This window comes from Beta vulgaris, chromosome 9 (assembly GCF_026745355.1).
Source record: "Beta vulgaris subsp. vulgaris cultivar EL10 chromosome 9, EL10.2, whole genome shotgun sequence".
Classification (NCBI taxonomy): domain Eukaryota; kingdom Viridiplantae; phylum Streptophyta; class Magnoliopsida; order Caryophyllales; family Amaranthaceae; genus Beta; species Beta vulgaris.
Genome location: NC_079210.1, coordinates 22,060,693 through 22,066,600, shown reverse-complemented (window position 1 = coordinate 22,066,600; position 5,908 = coordinate 22,060,693). Strand labels below are relative to the sequence as shown.

At 41.9% G+C, this 5,908-nt stretch overlaps 1 long non-coding RNA gene across 1 annotated transcript; it reads right to left on the bottom strand.

Moving 5' to 3' along the window:
* Positions 1-2,020: 2,020 nt before the first annotated feature.
* LOC125493416 (uncharacterized) lies at positions 2,021-3,548 on the bottom strand. The gene is made up of 2 exons (XR_007269973.1): positions 2,834-3,548; positions 2,021-2,397 (listed from the first exon to the last, which is right to left on the bottom strand). It is a non-coding gene; the product is annotated as an uncharacterized LOC125493416 (long non-coding RNA).
* Positions 3,549-5,908: the final 2,360 nt, after the last annotated feature.

Here is a 5,908-nt window from a genome sequence, read left to right as displayed (position 1 = left end):
CCATAGACTAACACTCGCTTCAACAAGCAATTGCTGACAGTTAGGGATATGACTAATCCATCGTGATGCTCCACGTCGCAGACGTCGTCGTCGTCAAAGGTTATTGCCATTGCTTCGAGCTTGCGTTCTTCAGCTCACCTACAAGATTTAAAAACGGCGGACGAGGGAGTACCCTCTCTTGCTAGCCTTTTGGCTGCGAAATACGTTAGTCCACTTACATCAGACCCACCAGAAATAACATTGATTACCTTTACGTGCGTGGGCGACGCAGGTGGGTCGGACTGCGTGGTATTCCTACCGAAGGACGCTTTACCTTTATCACTCAAGAGGTCTTTAAGGTGCCCCTTATTAAGCATGAACGCGACCTCTCGTCGCAACGCAATGCACTCCTCCGTCTTATGGCCATGGTCATAATGGAACTGACACCACTTTGTTTGATCTTCTTGCGCTTCCGGTCGGTCGCTCTTTTTTGGCCAACGAACGGGTGCTCCGATTTTGGATAAAGCATTCATGACGCCTCTGACATCGACGGAAAATCCGTAGGAGTCTAGATCGGGGTAGGTCGGTGACTCCGTCCTTGCGTCGTTACCTGCATTCTCGACAACATCAGTAACATTGTTTACCTGGTTTGAGCGTCTATAAGGGTGGCTTCGCCAATTATTCTTCTTGGGGACGAAAGCCTTCCGGTCAGCAGGGGTCTCTGGTGCACGTCGGGTGGATATGGTGTTGAGGATGGCATCATCTTCCTCCAATCTCATCTGTGCTAACGCTCGCGACTTGACTTCCTCGAACGTCTGGCACGGGTACTTCGTCAAACGGTTGTATAGCTTTGATCGCAAAATTAATCCTTTCCTAAAACATTCAATAGCAGTCTTAGTATCAAGATCTTTAATGCTAATCATTTCTTTATTAAAGCGATTATAATAATCGCAAACAGATTTTTTAGGTCATTGAACGATGCCATATAGGTCGCTCGTCTGCTCTTCCAGGCTACGATTGCCTTCGAACTTCTCATAGAACTTGTTGACTAGGGTGGAAAAATTGCCAATGCTTCCTGGCCTGAGAGATCCGAGCCATTTGAGAGCGGGGCCGGTGAGCGTGGCTCCAAAAGACTTGCACATGCAGGCCTCTACCAAATGCCAGGGAATTGACGCTTGCCACATCCGCTGCTTGTATTGGGCGACATGCTCGCCTGGATCGGTTGAACCATCATAATTAGTAGCGAGGGTAGGCAGATTGAGCTTTTTGGGAAGTACAGCCCTCGCGATCCTTTCGACGAATGGTGACTCTGCATAACCGTCTGGATGTTCCACGATGCTTGGCGCCGGAGCCCCGGGGAGCTGGGACATGAGCTTCATTAAGCGCCTATTCTGCTTTTCGATCTGGACCATGCGCTTCGCCATGAGATTCGCTTCTCCTTCGCCTTGATCGTTCTCTTCATTGTTTAAGGGATCTTCATCCTCGGGCTCTCCGTCGTTCTCAGGCTCCTCACTATCTGATTCAGAAAGATTCCCCATGAAAGGGATGTCGTTCCGGTTAGCGCGACGTCGGACCTTCGAAGCTTTGGACGACGCTAACTCTTCCTGCAATTTCTCGATTCGCTCCTGCGACGTCGTGAAGTCGGTAGCTAGCCGCTCATTGGCTTGCTTCATTTCGAGAATGAGCTTCATTAAGCGCCTATTATGTTCATATTGTCTCTGCATTTCCTCGAGGTTAGGTGTTTCTCCCATTTGATGGATTTTGAACAGTAGATGGTCTGGTTATGCCCCACGGTGGGCGCCAAATTGTTTATGCTAAAATTTATCACTTACGACGAAATTAAAGTTTGGGACGATTTAACCTGATTATGTTAAAGACAACGCGACAAAAGAATGCGAAGGGGATCAAAGGGGATGAACACACAAAAATGGTGACACGGAAAACCCCAATGAAGGTGGGTAAAAACCGCGGGTGGTTGGAGATCCACCAAACTAATATGGTTCCATATCTTTCTTAGTGACTGACTGTCGTTACAAGAATGTTAAGTTCTCTCTAGTGTTATTCCAACTATGTTGCGTAAAAAACTCGTTAATGACCTCTCTCTCCCTTTTATATGCCTTCTTTTTTCCTTGGCTTTTTCTCAATGAATACAAAAATGAATTCACTAATTATTACATTAACTTTGGTGCTTCAATCATGGGAGATCTTCTCCACTTACGCTCCAACGTCTTGATTCGTGCTCTTCAACGGCTGAATTTATGACTCATTACTCACCTTCCTTATTTAGCTGGATCGTTACCACTTAATGCTCTGCTCCAATCTCGCGTCCTTCGCTGTGTCTTCAAGTCATAATTACTTCGTCATCATGTCAGACGGCATCATGGCATCGAGTCGTCGCGTCATTGCGTCAGCGTCATCCTGTCAAAAAATTCAGCCATAACATGCTCTGAGATGTCTGCAGGAACATATGATAAGCTTCTTAGAGCATTGAACTATTATGAGTGATCTATTAGTCTTCAACGATCATGCAAGACCTTAAATTTGCGCTTCTCGGGAGCCAACCCGAGCATTAACTTATTTTCTCTCTTCTCCTCTTTACATTTTATTATGATTTTTGTCTTTGTTTCTTTCTTTTTGAGTGTGTTTACTCACTTTGGTGTTTTTTTTATGTGTTTATTGTAGGTGTACAGAGATTAAGCAAAAGAAATCAGAAAAAAATTGGAGGAAAAAAAAAAATTCAGAAAAATAACATTTGCCCAGCCCGCTGGTTGGTCGGCGTTCGCTGGCTAGCTGATTACTATTGGGTTATTCAAAAAAAAAAATAAAAAAATAAAAATAAAAATAAAGAACGAACGAAGAAGAAAGCGACAGGAATTCGCCCACGCCGTTCTTGTTTCTCCGGCACCATCTCCCAATCCCTTCCTCACGCATCCTTACTTCACTGTTCACGCCATCGCTGACCACCACAGAAAACCGGAGCACCAACACCGTCAACTCGCCACTGACTACCGTGTTCTTCGTCGGCCCCCATACACGCACCACTTCCCCCCTCCTTACCTCCCCATCTGCACTGTACAACTCGCCTGTTCCTTCGAACCCTTCTCATCACAAAGCACCGACCACGACCACCGGTTCTCCTAGCCGGCACCCAACGATATCTTTGCGACATCCTCCTGGTCTGGGTAGCAACCCAGCACTCTCCCACATCGCCGGCCTCTTGCTCTCTACCCAGTACCGCTCCAGTCCCGACCCGCGCAAACCTTTCCTTCTCCGACGAACTGCCGTCCTCTTGAATTCCCACCAGCAACAGCCTCAAACCCACCCACGCCCGGTCCCCGCCTAGTCCTAGGACCACCGCAAACCCCCGCCAGCCTTCCCCTGTTTTCTTTTCTCTCTCTCTTCGTTGCTTTAGTCTGTTTCTTTTGATTTTTCTTTTCTGTTTCCTTTTTTTTTTTCGAATTCCTAATATTCGTTCGCTTAATGACCCCAACTTTTATTTTTTATTATTTTTAATCTAATTTATTTTTAATTCTTTTTTTTTTGTTTTGTCAATGATTGTTTAGGATTTCTTCAAGTGGCTACAAATTGATTCAAGTTGGTCTTTAAGAAGCAATACAATGTGCTTTTTAAGCTTATTCGACACTTCAATTGGATAGTATGACTTTGTCTTCTATCTCGTTGATGCTTTTGATGTTCTTATCAATTTTGCTTGCATTTTTGTTTTGCTGCCATCTTGTTGAGAATCTTATACATTGATTAAATTATTAGTTCATCAGGTTGTCGGGATTTATGTGTAGTTTTTGTGGTATTCTGGCTTTTGGTGGGCAACTTTGGTGATTTGGTGATCGCGGGATTGCTTTTGGTTCTTTTTATGAACTGGTTTTTGCAGCGAGGACACTGCAGATTCTAGCTCGGGGGAGGAATATTCTATCCTTTATTTGCTTTTTAGTGTAGATTTTATTGCTTTCGTAGGATGTTGCACGGTTTGTACCACTCATTAGGAGTGGAAGTTTACGTGTAACCAAAAAAATTGTACTGCTTTCTTAGTGGCATTAGCATATTCCATCTCATTTTAGTTGCATCTATGGGACTACTGCTAAGACTTTTTGAGAACCATGTTGATATTTTACTACATTTGTTAAGTGTAACTCATCTTGTTCATGTTACTTCATAACACGATTGTTTCGCAACTGATTGTTTGTGGTTAGATTGATAGATCTCTCTGGCTCGATTTAACTTTATTATGTAGACACCTTAACCAAAGTGAGCTTTTGTGCCTATAAACTGACGTATCTGTGTCAGTTCTGTTATTTCATGTGTGATTAGTTCCTCGTTGTTGCGTTGATCTTGACTTTGACTTGGTACTCCTCGCTATTTGATAGTGCATACATTTTGATATGATTGATGCGTTTCATTTGATTATCTTAGCTCCAGAGTTATTCTTGTTTTCATATTATCCTTCCTTTTAGCCCCGCTGAGCTTTTTCTAACTTTGTTTAATTGTTACCTATATTACAAGCCTTGACCTTATTTGATTCTTGTCCCAAGCCTAACTCGGGGGAGCGAGTATTAGTTTTGGTTTAGTTTGTATTGAATTGAAGTGCTCTATTTGTGGTTAGAAGAATGGAAAAGTATCCTTAGTGAGCTTTGAAATTGAGTTGAAGTGTTGAAAACGAAAAAAAAAAGTGAAAAATGAAATGAAAAAGAAGTGAAAAAGAGTTGTGAATAAAGTGAAATAAAAAGGATTATGATTGAATTTCTTGAGTAAAAAGGTTGTTGATTAGATTTGGAGATTGTTGGCTGTTGCATGGAGTCGTTATGACCTTTTATGGTCATGTTTTCAGTTATATGATGCTCCCCCTTCTTGGTTTTTCCACCACAGTTCCCAAATTATTTTCCACACCTTTAACCTCAGCCCCATTACAACCCTTAAAAGTCCTCTTGATCATTATGTATTGTATTGTTGAGTATTAAGTGAGTCAAAAAGTCAAAGTTAAAGAGTATTTGCTTCATCTGAGTCACCTTATTTGGGTTGAGAGTCATTATTTAACCCTTAAACACATGAGAGATTTGAGTGCACATAACTATAGTGAGGTCTGTCATGTTTGGTTAAATTCAGCTTGGGGGAGATGGTTTGTGGTATGATTGGAGAGTCAATTGCGATACATGATATACTATGCGGCTTTGTTCGAGATTGTTTCGATGCTTGGTTCATGTAGTGATTATATCACTTGTGTTTTCAATTGAGTGCTTAGCCCTGTTGTAGTCCTATATTGTAGGTTGTCTAACTTTTCCGATGTCTATGTCTTATTGCTTGAGGACAAGCAATGGTTTAGCTTGGGGGAGTTTGATAAGTCATATTTATATATAGTTTTTAGGTTCATTTAGGTTGCATTTTAGAGCATTTAGTTTCATATTTAGGTTCATTGTTGCATTATATTCTTAAGTTATACTTTTCGACTCCTATTCGGTATGTTTTCTTGTTTTTGATGAATTTCAGGCATTGAGGACGTATTTGGAGTATGATTAGATAAGCTTAAGGATTAGGATCATGTGGGAAGAAGCTACAATGAATAAGGATTGTATGGATATTTTATAGTACGAGTTCGAGCAAAAGCGAAGCGGAAAATCATTAGAAGAAATGTGGAAAAAGAGTCATGTCTACTCTTCTGATCATAACTTTTGATGTGCTCCTTAAACCAAGTAATTCCAGTAGATTTGGAAACTAGACTTGAAGAGCTTTCCAACGATAGGTGGCACGCCTCGAGGAGACTTCTAGTCAAGGAGTTATGCTTTCCGGAAGATTGCACTGTTTCTGCTGGAATCTACCACGCGTACGCGCGTGTCACTAATCCGCCTATTAATGATTTAATTAAGACTTTCCTTATCTTGTAAATTAGTTTCCTAGTCATATTAGGTGAATATTATTT